Below are 19,732 nucleotides of genomic sequence, written 5' to 3' on the forward strand. Positions count from 1 at the left end.
GTGACCTTGACTTGGTTAAAAAGGACGGGTGCAATCACCTTCCAAAATCTCCAAATTTATCATCCTAAAACCTCCAATTGGGTGGTTGAAAACTGCAATATAAAGTCAGACAGATTTAAACTGGCATGAAACAATGTAGGGAAGGCATATCAGTACACTTAAAAAACACTTTTATAGTTTTCATCTCCATCCTCAATTTGATAGCCCTAAGCTAAAAATGATTCTTATAAACATCTGCTTCTTGTGTTTATTATGGTTTTGGATTTTTGTGCCAAGAATATGCATGACAGCGCTGCCATTCTTTTCAGCCAAATGTATCTGAACATGCGTTTCTGCATTCTCATCTGTTTCTCTGTAGAGAAAACATGCATTGAACCAATAGCATGTCTGGAGCAGTATCTTATGATTTCAACAGCTTCCCTCTGTGATCTACCAAACAGATATTCATGGTGGGCACTCTGTGCTCTCAGCCTGAATCTAACTCTGCCAAGCCATGGTTCTTCAGCTCAGATATGGATGGTGTCAACAGGGGGTCTTCCAGGGTTGTTAGAGCCTCCACAACCTGGAGGAAGTGCAGCATGTCAAGTGTGCCTACGCAAACTCAGCTTTAATCTGCTAAGAAGTGATAGAGCTTATTGTATTACAGGAGAATGTGGCCTGCCATATTGATCCTCAAGCACTGAATTATCAAGAAATGTTCAGTAGCAATGAATATGAAGTAAGTTACCTGGGTTCTGGCTCAGTCTTGTCACTCAGAAAACTTTGGTAGGTCATTACACCTCCATGTGTGTTGCTGAGAATAAAGGGCCTGGATGTGATGCACATGTAAACACACAATTACAGTATTCTGTGTGAATTCTAGATTGGAGGTTATAGGGCTACAGACAAATTAGAGCACCTAAGTTGGGATTTGATGCAGCAGAGCAAAGCCTCCCACATTCTGGCATTTCAGGATGCCCTACGCTCACTCTATAGTGAAACTGTCAGCCAAAGGATGTATGTCCCAGCAACGTTGACAGTGTAAACATAAAAACTATAGAGACGGAGATGACAGAAGACAGAGGAGTAGAAGTAGAAAGAATTGAAGGTATGTGGCCTGATGACCCTATCTTACAAAGCAGGGAGACAAGAGATTTCATCTTTAGTTGATGGAAAAGGAAATAATGGAGTAAATAAAACTACATTGACCAACAGGAACAATAGAGAGACTAAAATGGTGATGAACCTTTATTGGCAGGAAGAATTAAGGAGAAGTAGCGGAGAGGCTCAAGGGAGCTGAAGTCAATAGACAGTGCCTAAAAACAGAAACATATTATTTAGAGATGTGGAAATAACCACTTAAAAGGGTTTGCCTCTGGAGCAGGGCTGAGGAGGCATTAGGATTTGTTCGTTGCTTTTCTTTATAAGCTCTTTGTACTGATGGAGTTTTTAAGTCTTGTTTCATTGGTTAGAATTAAGTTTAGTAGCAAGTGACAGAATGCCACAAATAACAGCTTAAATAAGAAAGATGTTTATTGTCTTCTCATGTAAATTTAGTTCAGGGGTAAGCAGTTCAGGACTGTTGTGGTGGCCCTGTCGTACAGAGCCCTCAGGGCCCTAGGCTTCCTCCAGTTCAGGGCTCCACAATGCCATCCCTAGGCTGCCATCTTCATCCTCATGGTCCAAGATGGCCACATATGTGTTCCAAGCAGCAGAATGGAGGAAGACAGGAAAAAGAAGGCAAACTGGGCACAGGCCCTGGCATGCTGCCCCTTAGACAAGGGTCCGGGAAGCTGTCTCATGATACTCTCTCTTACATTTAATTGGCCAGAACTTAGTCACATGGCTACACCTAGCTGCAAATGAGCTGGGCAATGTAGTCTTTATACTAAATTTCTATGTGCATATTTTAAAACTCAATTACTATAAAGGGGAGGATATATATTGTTGGAAAGTTAGCCACCCCTGTTATACTCACCTTTATATAAATAACAAAAATCATGAGCATTAACAATAAGGTTGTGTTTTCATAAGAAAATGCTGGAAAAGAAAATATCAAAAACTAGAATGGATTGATAGAAGGAGAGAAGAATGGGTAGATGAATGGATACAAGAAAGCAGGTATGCTGGAATGATCACTGGGAAATCTAGGTAGGCGGTGAGTATGTTCACTGTAAGATGTTCAACTTCTCTGTGTACTTGAAAACATTAATAATGTTGGGAGAAAATAAGTTTAGGGAGAAAAAGAGCAATTATTTTTAAAACTATTTTTGAAATTCACAGCACGTCTGTCCTGAGAAGTTGGTTTTGCCCATCGCTCTTCTTTCCTCAGCCTTCCTTCAGAACTCCTCTGGTTCTTCATATGCTGACTTACTTCTCCTATACCCAGCGCCCCGACTCCCCCCATTTCTCTGTCCCTTTATGCTCTGGCTTCTGTCTAGGTCTATGTCTAAGTCTTAATACGTGGCTTCTGGTGCCTCTGGCTGGAGCTGCCCCCTAGGCTACACCTGATCCGAATATAAGTCAGAAAGAGTCTTGGCCCTAGTGGCCCAGCTCACTGGAATGATCACTTGGGCAGGCTCCCCTCCCCATTCCCTAGCCAGAATAATTAAACACAGTATTTTGTTAAATAACTTTGAATAAAATTTCCTTCCTTCCTCCCTCCCTTTCCTCCTTTGTTTTGTGACACTTAACGTATAGCAGCTATATCATAGCTTATAGAGTGATGAAGGAAGACAGTGCTAGCTAGTTCTAAGATATATGCACTTTATAAAACCATCAGCATAACTAAATCTCAATGTAGGTCATGGTGAGGTTATGGCCAACCATTCATTGAGTCAATGAGTATTCAATGCTTACTATGAGCCAGACACCATAATGGCTGTGGGCATTGATTCATCCTAGACACCAATCATTTGGGAAGCAACTTAGTTTCCCAATGAAAGCTGTAACAAGGCCTGCTGATACATGATCTTTGGGGTGGCACTGTGGCTGACCTTGCCTGATTAGGGGTCCTTTTGGGAATTTGGTAACTAAGCACCTTGGATGGGGGCCAGGGGGCCTGTGCTAGAATGCATCTTCCTCTGCAGGGTTTGTGCTGAGAGCCACATGCCATTACTGGACTCAGACCACCTGCCCCTAGTCATCGCACAATCACCTCATGATTCAACCTCGCGGGTGTGTTTCATGCTTGGCAAAATCTGAAGCGAGCAAACTGTGCAGACTCTGTCTCTCTCTGTGCCTTTCCAGTTAGATGCAACCCAGTTCCTTGCCAAAATAGTTCATCCATTTATTCCATGTCAACAATCACCACTTACTTTTTTGATACTCTCATTTATATGACTTTGGATAAACTTGTCATTGCCCAGATGAGTCTTCCCTTATGTTGAGACATCCCATGCTATCCTTTCCTTTTTATTTTGCCTTTGAAAATATTTAGTATGTGGCCTTTGTGCAGTGTTTTCTGCCTAGTATTTCCAAACTGCCATTTCTGTAGAATTCAGCAAGAAGCAGAGATTAGAGAAAATAAGGAGGGAAAGGGCAAAACAAAGCCAACTGTTTGGGTGAAAAACAAAAAGGCCTGCAGTCTCCTTAGCTAGCATTTCTTATCAGGAACAACATGTGTTGAATTGTTCACATTGTGTTGACTTTCTAGGTAATAGCAGTAAAGCTTGTCAATAATGATGGGAAGGTTGCTGAACACATCTGCCCCGGCCATCTGGCCTAAGTGACACTACTGGCCTCTTTATGCCCCGAAAATATGTTATTTATTTATTTATGTTGAGACGGAGTTTTGCTCTTATTGCCCAGGCTGGAGTGCAATGGCATGATCCTGGCTCACCGCAACCTCTGCCTCCTGGGTTCAAGTGATTCTCCTGCCTCAGCCTCCCGAGTAGCTGGAATTACAGGCATGCACCACCACGCCCGGCTAATTTTGTATTTTTAGTAGAGACTAAATGTTGGTCAGGCTGGTCTCGAGAAAGTATATTATTATCAGATGCACTTAGTGTGAATCAGGATAGGTCAATTGCTCTGCTATTTCTTTGCAATGTCTTTGTAATAGAAGAGGGCTGAATTAATAATAACAATAATAATAATTCAAGTGCCTCTTCCCAGGGCTTCCTGAGGACTCATCAGTTTGGGAGCACTGAGGGGCTAACTCCCTCCTCGTTCCCCCTAAGTAAGGGAGCTGCTGGTGGCCCTCCTTGTTAATGCCTTTGGTACAAACTGCAGGACATATGAGAAGGAGCCTCTCTAAATGCATGCAGGTGGCTTCTTGCCTCGGGTAATGAGCCTCATTGTCCCTTTGTGTCCTCACATTCAGTTAGTCTCTGGCAAAGCAATAAGTGACACTGTAGAAAAGGCAGGAGGGCAAATAGGGACCCCTAAACAAAGAAGGTAGTTTGGGAAGAAGAAAAAAAAGAAAGAAAGAAAATCCCTTGAAACATCTTAAAAGCAGCCAACCCTAAGCATGGCCCTATGAAAGGACATTCTCTTTTATTTCACCAAGTCGACTTGAATTTACTTCTGTTTTTTTCTTTTTTTTTTTCCTTTAAGAGATTTTGTGGCACAGACAAAGTTTCTCCAGAAATCAAGACAATGGGCATTTTAAATAATCCATTGAAAGGATCTTTTAATTTAAGCTGACATTTCAGACTATATTTTAATAATACAGACTGAATAACAAAAGCAAAAAGAGTAACAGTCAAACAATGCTTCGGGTGGAATGGCACCTTTCTCAAAGGCGCTCACAGTGACTTATAAGCCTTGTTAATTCACAAGGCAAGCACCTCATCACCTGAGCAAGCAGGCAGCGATGACTGCCCTTCTTTGCAGATGAGCAACCAAGGAAGCAAGTGACCCTTCAGAGATTCCGGTGTCTTGGCCTGAATGTACAGACATGTTCCAGGCCAGACTGATCCTGCCCGGTCTTGCACCCAAGCTGAAGAGATCACAGCGTCACTGTTCAGACCTCGTGTCTTGGCCCTTTTCTGCTAGCCAGTGCCTCAGAGTCTACCGTACCTGGTAGGTGGCTTTAACTACTGTGGCCAGTTCAAATCTAGGCCAGGACTCTTCTTTCTGTAATCACCCTTTGTTTTTCAACTCCATCATATTTATTGCCAAATCTAGCTTTGTGACATCAGCTTACTTGATTAAGTTCTTGAAACTGTGGTTTCCTGATGTATTAAATTGGAGCAATGACACCCACATTTCAGGATGGTTGCAAGAACTTGGAAAAAATAAGTACAGCACATAGCACTATGTCTCCCATTTAGGAAATGTTCAAAACACATTGGATTTACATATTTTTATTTTTTTTTAATAAGCAGGAGTAGTGCTCTCCTGCTTTGAAATCATCAGACAAGATTGCTCCTAATGTACATTTTAAGTTAATTTGACTTATCAGGGGAACGATGTGATTCTTGCCCCTCCTCTTCTCCCCCACAACACATGCACACACACACACACACACTCACACACCAAACACCAAATCTTCCCAGGGAGAGCTTGGTTACACTTTTTGCAATTTGCGTCAAGTCTAGACTTTAACAAATAGAAATTCTATACAACAATGAGCAAATTTTACTAGTTACACGGTTACAACTTCATAAAGGGAGGTGGTGCACCCAGGTTCACTTCCTAAGAAGAAAGGTTTCACCCCAAATTTCCCCCAGAAACTGGCAGATAATCTTACAATGAGCTAGTGTTGGGAACGTAGGCTTCAGAATCAGATTGGCCTGGGTTTGCCTCCCCAAACTCTGTTCTCATTTGTAAAATTGGGAATGATAGATGATAGGAATGCCTGTCTTGCAGCTTCATGTAAGAATGGATATAATGGGCCGGGTGCAGTGGCTCACACCTGTAATCCCAGCACTTTGGAAGGCTGAGGCAGGCAGATCACGAGGTCAAGAGATTGAGAACATCTTGGCCAACATGGTGAAACCCCATCTCTTCTAAAAATACAAAAATTAGCTGGGTGTGGTGGCACACACCTGTAATCCCAGCTACTCAGGAGGCTGAGGCAGGAGAGTCGCTTGAACCCGGGAGGTGGAGGTTGCAGTGAGCCAAGATTGTGCACCACTGCACTCCAGCCTGGTGACATAGTGAGATTCTCTCTCAAAAAAAAAAAAAAAAAAAGAATGGATATAATGCAGACGAGATGCTTTGCACAGCTCCTGGACACAGCTCTGGGAGTGGGAGCTACAGTAGTTCAGAATTATCATGCAGAGAATGAGAACATTTTGCAAATTCACTGCAAACGTAAGTTTTCCTTTAATCCTGAGCTACAGAACTTGTAGCAGCTATTTTTGAGTGTACACCATGTTCAGGCTCCTGGAAGAAAGGAACCTTAAACATCTAATTAGGTAGAGAGAAAACACAGAAACACACAGAACCTCCTGTAAGGTCGAACGTGGTATTCATGGGTGGATGGAATTGTTAAAACATTTTAGAACAGCTGCTGGAATTCAGGTTTCAGGACTTCACCGTGTGTGTGTGTGTGTGTGTGTATGTGTGTGTGTGTTTGTGTTTTAAACCTTTGAAGAGTTTTGTAGGGACTGAAAATATTTGGGGATAAATGTTTAAATGCAAGGCTTTTGGCTGAAACAGAAAAATTGTCATTCAGAATCCAGGTTTGACTTGGACAGGGAGTGACTTAAAAAAACAAGGAGACAGACATTTATGGAAATTGCGGTTACTCAAGGCTGAAGAGAAAGTTTCTGTCTAGCCTAAAAGTGATGTCACACAAATTAAGAAGGGAAACCCTGAGAGGACGCATTGGGCAGCGTTTCCCAAAGTGTGTTCATGGAACACAAGTCTCAGAAGATGCTTGGTGATGGAGGGGTTCTGTGGTCAACTGAGTTTAGGAAGCTGCATGTGAACTTCACCTCTTGAGATGGACAGTGCACATACACATGGAAAGGCACTCAGAAGTCCCAAAGTGAAAAACTATGTCATGACAGACCCCATTGGTATCTTCTGAATAGCTGTTTCTCCTTTTTTTGCGATCAGAGCTATGATTTTGTCCAAGAAACACAGGGCCAGCTGCAGTGGCTCACGCCTGTAATCCCAGCACTTTGGGAGGCCAAGACGGGTGGATCACCTGAGGTCAGGAGTTTGAGACCAGCCTGGCCAACATGGTGCAACCCCGTCTCTACTAAAAATACAAAAATTAGCTGGGAGTGGTGGCAGGCACCTATAATCCCACCTTCTGGGGAGGCTGAGGCAGGAGAATCACTTGAGGTGGAGGTTGCAGTGAGCCGAGATTGTGCCACTGCACTCTGGGCGACTCTAGAGCAAGACTCGATCTCAATTTAAAAAAAAAAACAAGAAAGAAAGAAAAGAAAAAGAAAGAAAGACCGGGCCCAGCCCCAGTGGGTGAATCATCCTATTTCTGTGGTAATCATAGGCCCTGTAGTCCCCTTTGCCAGTCATCAGTACAGGGCGAGAATGTGACTCAGCCCTTCTGGCCAGTGAGACTTTAGGGGAGGGGGGCTTTGGGAGTTTGGGAAAATACAGAGAGAAACGCAGGGAGAGCTGCCCCTGAGTCTGCTGCCTTTGCGTGAGATAGGGTGAGGGAACAGGATGCCTGGAGCTGTTGGAGCGGTGGCCACCCACCTGTGACGGGGAGGTGGGGGCGCTGAGACCAGAGATGGGAGGCTGTCCGAGTGGCCCTGACACTGCAGAGCCCAGAGCTGAGCTCACGCCTCCGTCTCTGGGCTTCCTGTTACCCCCAGCGCAGGCCCCAGGGCTTGAGCCACCGGTGGCTGGGGATGGCACACAGCCTGTGGGAGGCGGCCTTTTCTTCCCAGTTTCAGCCTCTTGATCAGAGTCCATATTTACAGAACTCCTCTCACCCTGGCTCCCCAGTAGCGTGTGTTCCGTGGAGCACAGTTTGGGAAAGGCTGGTGGGAAGGGGACGGGAGAGAGGCAGGAGAGTGGGCTCCCAGGCCCACTCCCCTGCGAATACAGCAATCGTGCTTTGGTTTCATTGTCTGGAAAATGAGGGGCTGGCCCACATCCCCTCTTCCTTCCTGGCCAGCTCTTGGTGTCCAGTATCTGCGCCCAGGACCCTGCGCTCCATGCCCCTGGACTTGGGTCCCGGCAGCTGCCACCCACCTGCCCTGCCTGCCACTAACTAAGTCTCTGCCCTCCCAAGGTTTAAAGAAGAGGACAGCAGCACTGACTGAACATCTTCTTAGGGGTCAACTAGGATTATACACACGCATTTAAAGCTCGCTTTGCAGTGGTCCCCCGCTTTCCCGCCCTTCCTTATTGGGGGCCACGAGGGTCCTGGGAGCTGGGGGCACCCAGCGGGGGGCATTGTCACCGCACTGGCCTGGGGGAAGCGCAGCTGCGCCGCCCACGCAGGGTCGTGGGTGGAGCAGTTGGGAGGCGGTCATTGCCACTCCCGCCTCTCCCGCGGCCGGAGGGCACCGGTTCAGCTGGCTCCCGGGTCGCCGGTTAGGAGGCCTGTGTGAAAACCTCATTATGCAGGGTTAGGAGGCCTGTGTGAAAACCTCATTATGCAGCAGTATAAACTCGATAGCACCCCCGGGTTCAGGCTTCCCTGGCCACTACGAGCCCTGCCGCCCCAGGGCGGCCCCCTCCTCCAGCGGGGTCCTTCAACAGCTCCAGCATCGCCACTCTCGGGAGCTCCAGACTTAAGCGGGGCTTCATTCATTAGCTGCGCGCCCAGCAGTCCCACGAGGTTGAGACTGTGTCTCCGGGTTTCCTGCAAACAGATCCTCTTCGTCCTCACAGCAACCCTGTTCCCCTTCAGAAAGGAACGACAACAAAATGATACCGGGTTTTCTTTTTGGAAGATGTCCTGACCTATGTGTATGAGGGGAGGGTGAGAGAACAGCGATGCCAGAACCATGAACAGAGACTCATTCCCCTCGCTTTGCTCAGTTATTCTAAAAATCCAAGTAGCCAGTTTTACTATGCTGCTCCTTAGAGATATAGACACTGAGGCTCAAAAAGATGGAGAAACCCGTCCAAGGTCACACACAGCTAGAAGTGACGGAGCTATAAGACTCAAACTTGGCCATCTGACCCCAAAGCCACCCCCTTGACTATCTCAGGAGGCTTCTACCTTGGGGACCTGCCCATTTGGCTGGGAAATTCTCCCAGAGCTTGTCTAGGTTTGTGTGTAGCTTTCAGAGTTATGGAAGGGTCAGGAGATGTCTAAAGATTTTCAGATGAATATGCTCAAGAACCTGACCATGTGGGTTGTAGAAGGACTGCAGATTTCACTAGAGAGGGTAGAATCTGACTCCCTTGGAGCGAGGTGTTCCTGCGAAGGCATCTTTGAGCAAGGTGGCTTCCCGTGCTGTGACGCAGCAGCCTCATGCAGCCTCCAGCCTGGCGGTTTTGGGCAGTAAACAGATGACCTCATTGGCTGAGGCCATCCATCTGGGCTTCTCAAGAACTCTGGTATAATTTTAAAAGGTGGCCGGGCAAAGACAAGAGTGAGAGAGGACTCCCTTTAGGGATCCTGTGTTGACAGCCCTTTATGACCTACAAGATGGGAACCGGCTTCTGCAGAAATTGCATTTTTAATATTTAAGTAAGAATCGGCATGCTTTGGGGAGCCTAACTGAATTTCCAATGGATCAGCAGAAAAGTCAACAAAAGGTTGTGTTTCTTGTTCTAATCCTTTCACTTATTCCACCAAATGGTTGTCAGATGTTCGACCACACCGAGAGCTAAGGAAAGCCCACACCAGGAAGGCTAAACTTTGGCTGCTGCAAGGTGTCTTAAAAACAGTGGTGTTACTTAGAGTTCTGGAACCAGTTGAAAGCCTGGAAGGAGAGCCCGTGTGCTTTATGATGCCTCGGGACAAGGTGGGAGGAAAGGGGAATAAAAGGCTTGCTTGTTGCTGAGCTAAAAGGAGTCAGTATGAAAATCCAGATTGCCTTAAGCACAGCTAAGTGCCACAGGCTTTGCTCTCTGCATTGGAGGAGCGTTGGTATCCTGCAGAATGAGCCTTGGAGCCTCTGCTACACCAGTACTACCTTCTAATAAGAAATGAAGGCAAGGATCTTGATTCCTGGCATTCGTCAAATTGCTGTTTGCAAATAGTTTCCATGTATTTCTCAGCTCTGATCACTTGGTAGTGGTTTCATGCAGCCTGTGATGAGAAGGCTTCTGAGGCCTTATGCGGGCTCAGAGGAGGAAAGTGTGATGATCAATCAGTGATCCCCGCCATGGGTCTCAATAGGGGAAAGAGGCAGCAGGTAGGCCAGATAAGTGCCACCCCCTGTGGAATAGAACTGCGATGACCAGTAAGGGGTTTAGAGTGACATCGCTTGAGACTTCCGTAGGCCTTATATTGTGGAGCTTAAATTTACATATGCTATTTCAGCGGGGCAGAAAAAGGTATCGCCTCTTTATTTTCTAAAGGTATCTAATCTTCCCTGCAAACCTCACCTTGCTGGGTGGCTGGAAAGGATGAGTTTCAGGAAGAGGAGGGAGGTGGTTGGGAACTCCTTTAATTTGCCAGCTTTCGGAGTTTAGGTTTCTTTGTGTTTAAACAGTCTTCCAGGGAGGGGAGTGGGGAGGGCAACCCAGTCTTTCATGTTTCCTCTTCCTCAGCTTGCTGTTCCCAAGAGGGCACCTGGGTCTGTGGAAATGGGGAAGGGGTGGTGGTGACCTTGTGACCGAGGGCAGAAGCCTCAGGCTGGGAGGTGCCCTGGGATTCTGGTTGCTGCCATCTGCTTTGGGTAGTGTCATCTGGCCCCTAAGCTCCTCCGCTCCCGGGCCTGGGGTTCCTCCAGGTAACCTGTGGTTTGTTCTCCTGGTTTCTGGCTGTTCTCCTCCTGACTTGGCCTCATGTCATTTCTCCCTGATGTCCCAGGCCCTTCTGAACCTCAGTAGGGTCTTCCATCGGGCCCCTGGCCAGGATGTGTGGCTTGCCATCCCCAAGACAGGGTTGCCGGCAGTTAGGATTTTGGAGTTTCAAGTAACAATACAAAAGTTCAACTCGTACTGTGTGAAGCAATGGGAAGATGTATTATCTTACATCATGAGAAGTCTAGAGGCAGACTGGCCTCCAGGAACACTGTGTTCACCAATAATAGGGTCTTCCTTCCCCCTCCGCTCTCTTTACCCTGAAGCTGCTCTGTGCCCTAAACCCTGCCACAAAATGATTTTCAGTGGAAAACAGTGTGGTTTACTTTCCTGTTAACAGCCTTCAGAAGAGAACCAAAACCTCTCCTCAAGCAAAGATGGTTAAGTTCCACACCTTCATTGTGACTGGCTCTCTTTTCTTGTCAGGACAGAGCTCTGATGTTGCGTGTTTTACTTCCTTAGGGTGCGGAGGAGTGGTCTTCTCTGCTCTCAGTCCGTCAGGCTTGCCCCCACTGCTGAAGCCATGAGTCCACTGGTTTATCATCTCCCCAGTATTATTATGCCTCATCTGTAAACTGAAGATGATAGAGTATCTAATACATGGTATTGTTACCAGGCTAAGCTGAGATAATTTATGTAACATCACTTTCTATAGCTTCTGACACATAAAAGTGATAATAAATGTTAGCGTTGTTTTTCAGTTCTCATAGGAAATGTTAACTTTTTCCCCTTGGCAAAAGTAAACATCAACATTCTGAAACTGTTTTCAGAAAGATGATGTTAGGACAGAAAGGTGTTGTGTTTTTTTTTGTTTTTGTTTTTTTGAGATGGAGTCTTGCTCTGTGGCCCAGCTGTAGTGCAGTGGCGGGATCTGGGCTCACTGTAAACTCTGCCTCCTGGGTTCAAGTGATTCTCCCTCCTCAGCAGCCAGAGTAGCTGGGTTTACAGGCGCCCGCCACCACACCCAGTTAATTTTTGTATTTTTAGTAGAGACAGGGTTTCATCATGTTGGCCAGGCTGGTCTTGAACTCCTGACCTCTTGATCTGCCCTCCTCAGCCTCCCAAAGTGCTGGAATTACAGGCATGAGCCACTGAGCCCAGACTAGGACAGGAAGTCTTGTCAGCTTAGTTCATTGCTAGCACCTAAAAGTAAGAGCTGGCACCCAATTAGTGCCTCACTTAATGTAAGGCATCTTCTAGAGTAGAACCAGTCTTTCAATTGTAGAGAATGCTTCAAGTAAAAATGTTAAGTCCCACAGATATATCACTTCTGGAATGTGTTGGGTGTTGACACTCAATCAGAACTCTACGACATCCCTCAACCCTCCAGTGGACATTCGATGCCTTTAGATCCCGGCTCCTTCCCTTGCTCTTGGCAAAGGATGGCTGAAGTCCTGGGGGGAGTCGAGCTGGCTATGACACACTTAAAAGATGTAAAGTGAAGACAGGTTTCAGATCTTTGTGGTGTTAGTGACACCAGGGAATCCTCCTGACAAGGGCCTAGATTTTTAGATCACAAAATACTCATGAATAGAATATTGTTTATATAATTCCTGGAGAAGTGATTCTAATAGAGAACCAAAAGAGGTAAAAAAAAAAAAAAAAAAAAAAAAATCATGGGACCAACTGAAGACAGTTTTTGGCTTTCAGTGTGCGTGGAGTAAATACAGCATGCCCTGTCTGAGATTCCAGCACCAGATCCTCATTCAGTGGATAGAGTTCTGCCAAGCTTCAACTGCTGCCATGATTTAGCTAGAGCCAAAAAGGACTGAAAAAAAAAGACTTTTCATAGAGAGATAGGTGGACAGTTACGCTCTGGCTGGCGTGCCCACTTTGCCTCTGCTGTTGAACAAAAGGTCCCCATGCAAGGTCAATGCGTAATGAGCCACAGTTCAGCTGGAAATACATTTTCAATGGCTTCCATCCCTTTGCAGAACAAAGGGGAAAGCCCAATTCAGGTCAGCACTTTATAGCATCCTCATTTGATGAGAAAGAACATTTTTTTCATTGGCTGCCGGCACAGTCTTCCTGCTCGTGGGAAGAAGCATCTTTGATCTACTTGGCACAGGTGGTGAGGTCGAGTCCCGTCACTGTCCGTGCAGAGCTCAGCCGGCATCTCTGCTTAGAGATATGCTGCATATTATCATATGCAGTGCAGGCAAATAGACCTTCATTTCTCTCTGGCCCCTTCTCTCCTTTATCCTCTACTCTTTTGGAAGTACTTGAAAGCCTATACCTTTCAGAATGAGGAAGAATTTACATTTTTAAATTAACAATAATATCTTTTATTTGGCCTGATTTTATTTTACTTTTTTATATTAAACTTGTACAACTTGATGTTTTGATACACACATACATTGTGGGAAATCACAATCAAGCTAATTAATATATCTATCACCGCACATTGTTACCATTTTTTTCTTTTTTTCTGGTGAGAACACAAGATCTACCCTCTTGGCAAGTTTCAAATATACAATACCGTATTGTTATTATATTCACATTGCTGTACATTAGATCTTCAGAAGTTATTGATCTTGCATCACTGAAACTTTGTTTTGTATCCTTTGACAGGTATCTCCCATTTCTCCCTCCTCCAGCCCTTGTCAACCACCATTCTACTCTGTTTCCATGAGCTCCACTTTTCTGGATTCCACAAGTAAGTGAGATCATGCAGAATTTGTCTTTCTATATCTGGCTTATTTCACTTAGCACCGTGTCCCCTGATTCATCCATATTGTCACAGTCTCCCTCAGTCGCCCAGGCTGGAGTGCATTGGTGCGATCTCTGCTCACTGCAACCTCCGCCTCCTGGGTTCAAGCGATTCTCCTGCCTCAGCCTCCCACTAGCTGGGATTACAGGAGCCTACCACCATGCCCAGCAAAATTTTTTTTTTGAATTTTTAGTAGAGATGGGGTTTCACCATGTTGGCCAGACTGGCCTCGAACCCCTGACCTTAATGATTCGCCCACCTTGGCCTCCCAAAGTGCTGGGATTATAGGTGTGAGCCACCCGGCCCAGCCAGGATTTCCTTCTTTTTAAAGGCTGAATAATATTCTGTTGTGTATATATCACATTTTCTTTATACATTCATCCAAATTGTTGGACCCATAGGTTGATTTCATATCTTGGCTATGGTGAATAATGCTGCCATGAAGATGGGAGTGCAGGTAGCTCTTTGAAATACTCATCTCATTTCCTTTGGATAAATAAAAGAAGTAGGATTGCTGGATTAAAATGTGATCTAATTTTCAATTTTGTGGGAAAATTCCATACCTTTTGCCATAATGGCTGTATCCATTTGCATTCCTTATGTATAAGCGTTTCCTTTTCTCCACATCCTCACCAGCACTTCTTATCTTTTGCCTTTTTGGTAATTTAAAAGGTGTGAGGTGGATATCTTATTGTGATTTTGATTTGCAAGAGGGAGAATATTTTTGATTGTGAAACACTCTAATTTTGTGCTATGCAATATGGCAGTCACTAGTCAGTCATGTTGTAACTATTTAAATTCGAATTAATTAAAATGAAAAAAAAACCCAGCCAGATCCTCAGTCACAGTAGCCACATTTCAAGTGTTCAGTAGCCACGTGTTCTACCATATTGGACAGTACAGATTATAGAACATTCCCATCAGCACAGAAAGTTCTACTGAACAGCACTGCTGCAGATCCTTGCTATTTATTTATTTATTTTTATCTGTTTACTTTTGAGATGGGATTTGCTCTGTCACCCAGGCTGGAATGCAGTAGCATGATCACTGCTCACTGTAGCCTCGAACTCTTGGGCTCAAGCAATCCTCCCATCTCACCCTCCCAAGTGGCTGGAACTACAGGTGCTGGCTAACTTTTTATTTTTTTGTAGAGATGGGGTCTCACTATGTTTCTCAGGATGGTCTTGAACTCTTTGCCTCAAGCAATCCTCCAACCTCAGCCTTCCAAGTAGCTTAAACTACAGGTTCATGCCAGCATTCCTGGCTTTCAATTTTTTTGTAGAGATGGGATATCACTATATGATTCCCAGGCTGGTCTTGAACTCCTAGCCTCAAGCAATTCTCCTGTCTCAGCCTCTCAAAGTGCTGAGATTACAGTCATGAGTGGCCGCACCTGCCTAGATTCTTAAAGTTTGGTCTATGGTCCAACAGCATCAGCTTCAATGGTCATGTTTTAATTTGAAACGTAAGTTGTTAAAATAAATGTCAATACAAGATTCCTTCCTTATTACTTACCTTCAAAAAAAGCAAGACCTTAACTTTATATCTTTTCAGTGCACAGAATTAAAATAAAAATTTTCATACCAGACTTGGAAATATTTATTTTTAATTCCTTTTTGGTAAATACATTATGCCATATTCATAAAAATGGAATATCTATAGTCGTTAAAATGATATTATAGAAGATTTTTTATGGCATGGAAGGATTCCATAATGTATTTATTTTTATTTGTATTGTTTAATTTCTTTACAGCTTTATTCTGCCTGACACAATATATTGCTGAGGGGGAAAACTCCAAATTACGAGAGCAAATACAGTATTATTACACGCACGCAAGCACACACACACTCCCAGGAAAAGAAGGGATGTTTATCAGATGTTAACCAAGGTTAATCCTGCAGACTGTTAGCTATGGATAATGTTGATTGCCTCTCCTGTGTCCATCCCCCCTACTTTCCTTTAGAGTAACTTGTCACTTTGGGCTCAATATCTCCCCAAGCCCTGTTTACTCGTGTGTCTCGGGCAGTTGACTGCTTTCATGGCTCTTTCTGATTGCTCAAAAAGGAATCCCACCCATTTGTAAGTGTTGGTTAAGGAGTGGGCGTGTCACCCAGTTCTGGCCAATAGAATTTGAGGAAGAGTCCATTAGAAAGCTCTTACAAGAAAATGTCTTACTTGTAAAAGAGATGAGGATGTCTCTCTTTTTCCTTTCAATGTGGTTAGGTCTTGATGTAACACCTTGAACTACTGTTGTCACCATTGTAACAGCCAATGGGTTGACGTTAAAACCACACTGAAGACGAAATAAATCAGGATTTTTAATGACATCAATGAACCACTGGAAAAACCAGCCCTGAAACCCACTCACCTGGCCCTGGACTCCTTGTTATGTAGTAGTCTGTATTGCTTAAGCCAGGGCTTCTTTCTCCTGGAGCTGAAGCACACAAACAGATATAACAGGTAATTTTAACTTCTTCTTTTGGCTCATATGAGTTTTCTAAGTCTTTTTATATAAGAATGTATTTCTTCTGTAATATTAAATAAAACACTAAAATTGGACCGGGCATGGTGGCTCACGCCTGTAATCCCATCACTTTGAGAGACTGAGACAGGCGGATCACAAGGTCAGGAGTTTGAGATCAGCCTGGCCAATATGGTGAAACCCTGTCTCTACTAAAAATACAAAAATTAGCCAGGCGTGGTGGCCGGTGCCTATAGTCCCAGCTACTCGAGAGGCTGACGCAGGAGAATTGCTTGAACCCGGGAGGTAGAGGTTGCAGTGAGCCGAGATTATGCCACTGCACTCCAGCCTGGGCGACAGAGTGAGGCTCTGTCTCAAAACAACAACAACAACAAAAACCCAATAAAATTATTTCTTTAATACAAGGGGAAAATAAGCAAAATATGATAACCTTTTTGTCTTCCCACCAGTGAGGTGCCCCTTTCTATTCAAGTGAAAAAGTTAGCTGAATTATTTTCGTTTCATTGCTATCAAAAATGAAAAAAAAATCTTTTAGTTTATAAGACCCACATATGAACACTTAGTGAGTTTGACCCTCCCAGTGCTTAAGTTACCACAAAGGAACAAGGTGGGGCTATGGGGCTATTTATGACAATCTTGCTCCATGATACTTTCATAAGATCTCTAGGTCCACATGAAGCAGTGAGATGCAGAAGCCACCTTGTTAGGGACACCTCAGATTCGGAGGTGACACACATAGGATGTGCCAGGCACAGTGTTACTCTCGCAATTATTTACAAAGTTAAATTTCTTAGAAGACTGTCTATACTGATCAGCTCCAGTTCATACCCTCCCATTAATTTTTGAACTCACTGTGATCTGGAGTCTTTCGAAGGCCATGGATGATCTTCTTATGACCAAGTTCAACGGTACTCTTCAATGACTGTCTCACTTATGTCTGCGGCATTCTTGTTTCTTTACTGTCTTTTGAAATTTTTTCTCCCTTGACTTCTGATGCTCCTGGTTTCCCTCTTCCTTTCTGTACGCTCCTAAATCTTCAGGCTTCTCTCATTCTGCTCACCTCTTACAGGTTGAAATAGCCAAGAATTTTTCCTTCTCTATTCTCTTTTCAGTGACCCAAATCCTCTTTTTTATGTGATTGGGTCTCACACTGTCACCCAGGCCAGAGTGCAGTTGCACAATCATAGTTCACTGCAGCCTCCTTCTCCTGGGCTCAAGTGATCCTCCTGCCTCAGCCTCCCAAACGGCTGGGTTTACAGGCATGAGCCACTGTGGCCCCAAATCCTTTTGATTAGTACTATTCAGTAGAAATTTCTGCAATGATGGAAATGTTCTGTATCTGTGCTGTCCAGCAGGGTAGCCACTAGCCACACTTATGTATGTAGGATTTGAAATGTGGATAGTGCAACTGATTGTCTAACTAAGTACATATTTTCCTCTACTTTTAGAATATTTTGGAAAAAAATATTGGGGCCTCAGTTTTGTTGAAATAATTGCTTCAGTTCTCTGCTGCATGAGTCTGCAAAGATCTAGGTGGTAAGATATAAGGCCAATTGAGTAGTCTAGTTAATCTTGTACTTTCCACATTGTAATAAATTTACACTCTTTTCTCGGAAAGCTTACATGTAGTGAGATGTCCTGTATCCAAGTCCTGCCAATGTGTTACTCATCTTGAACTGGTTGAGGTGAGGATAGGAAAATACCTCTCCTGTTGGCACTTTTTAACTCTATCCCTAGCCTTTATTTGAGCTAAATTTCCTATCCCAAGGCAGGTTTATATGCAGAATTTCACTGCTGGTTTACCTTATTGCTTGTTAAATATCTGGCCATCCTTTGATTATTCAACCTAAAATCCAGCCATTGCTTCTTCTATACTTTGTTTATTCATCTTTGGTGAGTACCTCCAGCTCAGGAAGAACAGGAATATTTTGCAGTGTGAAGATGGGAAGGACCAACCACCAAGAATTTTAATGATCAACTCTGGGCGATAGTGTAAAAAACACCAGAAGAAATAGTGATGTAGTCAGCATTATTAAATTTCGGTGATTATAACTTCTGAAGCTCACTAGCAAAAAAGAAAAAAAAAAGCGTTATGCAAATGTACCTCTCTCTTTTCTTTATTTCCTTTTCCCAGCAAAAACATTGTAAATTGCTAAAAGTCTTCTGGTGACTTGTCATATTTGGCACGAGTTTAATTGGTTTTGGCAATTGTATTTTAGTGACTCATGAGAGAATACTTTTAGTTTTTTTACTAACAGATGTAGCAGTGCCTGTGCTAAAAGCAATGACAATAATGTCATAAGGTTATAAAATTGCAGGAATTTGCTGCTGGTGGTCCAATAAAAACAAACTAGTATGAAGAGGGAGCTGTGGGAAGATAAGATGTAAAATATACAGTGCTATAAATGTTTAGTCACAAAATATCTGATCTTTTGTCATTTATTTAAACAACACATGTTGAAATTGGGAATCTGCACATGATATCCTAGGAACCACTACATTTTGAATTCAATGTGTTTGTAATCATATTTCATTTGCATCATTGCTCTCATTTCTTGTTCAGGGAAGTGACTCTAACACCACTAGAAAATTGAGATGATATCCTACTCATACTTTGTTTCTTTAAGAAATGTCTTTTTGAAAACTCTGTTATATTTCTGGGTCTTTAAAACGGTTATCATCTCCCCTTGCATCATCTGATTGGATGGCCATTACAACTAGAGAAGGCACTTTCTTTTGAAACATGAAATACTTATGCAGCCAATGTTTGAGTGTCCATTTGTCCGCCATGAACTCTGCCAGGTATTGGAGAAACAGCTCTCGACAAGTCCTTGGCCTCCAGGAGCTTACCGTCCAGAGGGAGAAAAGGCAAGAAGATACTTGTGCTGCTTATTGAAGGCTATGTTAGAAGAACTATACACTACGTCAACATCATAGAGATGAGATCCGTTCATGTGGGATATTCCCAGCCTCCTCTCTAGTCCAGACCCAAGCGGCATTCTACTTTGCCTCCACCTCAGTCCTCTGGGGTGATTCTGTCTTTGCCATCTTTGATGGTGGATTTTCATGTTTTCGAATGAAGAGAATGGGAAGAGAGAGATTGAAAAGGTGTGAGAAGGTCAGTCACAGTGGCTCGCACCTGTAATCCCAGCACTTTGGGAGGCTGAGGTGGGCGGATCACCAGGTCAGAAGATCTAGACCATCCTGGCTAACACAATGAAATTCTGTCTCTACTAAGAATACAAAAATTAGCCGGATGTGGCGGCGCTTGCCTGTAATCCCAGCTACTCAGGAGGCTGAGGCAGGGGAATTGCCTGAACCCGGGAGGCAGAGGTTGCAGTGAGCCGAAATTGCACCACTACACTCCAGCCTGGGCAACAAGAGTGAGATTCTGTCTCAAAAAAAAAAAAAAAAAGAAAGAAAGAAAAGGTGTGAGGACAGGGGGAACAATTATTTTTTCCTAGAGTAGTTCCTGGGCTTCAGCATTATGAAAAAAAACATCCTCATGGTGGGGAAAATAGAAAAACACTTAAAAAGAAGTTGAGGCTGGGTAGAGTGGCTCACACTTATAATCCCAAAACTTGGGGAGGCCGAGGCAAGAGGAGCCCCTGAGGCCATGAGTCTGAGACCAGTCTGGGCAACATAGTGTGACCCTGTGTCTACAAAAAATACAAAGAAAGACATCAGGCGGTATAACTGCTAGCCT

At 44.0% G+C, this 19,732-nt stretch overlaps 1 long non-coding RNA gene across 1 annotated transcript; it reads right to left on the reverse strand.

Annotated features, from left to right (window-relative positions):
- Window positions 1-12,425: 12,425 nt before the first annotated feature.
- Window positions 12,426-19,333, reverse strand: LOC129047934 (uncharacterized). Its single transcript, XR_008509833.2, has 3 exons — window positions 16,879-19,333; window positions 15,913-15,978; window positions 12,426-15,837 (listed from the first exon to the last, which is right to left on the reverse strand). It is a non-coding gene; the product is annotated as an uncharacterized LOC129047934 (long non-coding RNA).
- Between the last annotated feature and the right edge of the window lie 399 nt (window positions 19,334-19,732).

This window comes from Pongo abelii, chromosome 13 (assembly GCF_028885655.2).
Source record: "Pongo abelii isolate AG06213 chromosome 13, NHGRI_mPonAbe1-v2.0_pri, whole genome shotgun sequence".
Lineage (NCBI taxonomy): Eukaryota > Metazoa > Chordata > Mammalia > Primates > Hominidae > Pongo > Pongo abelii.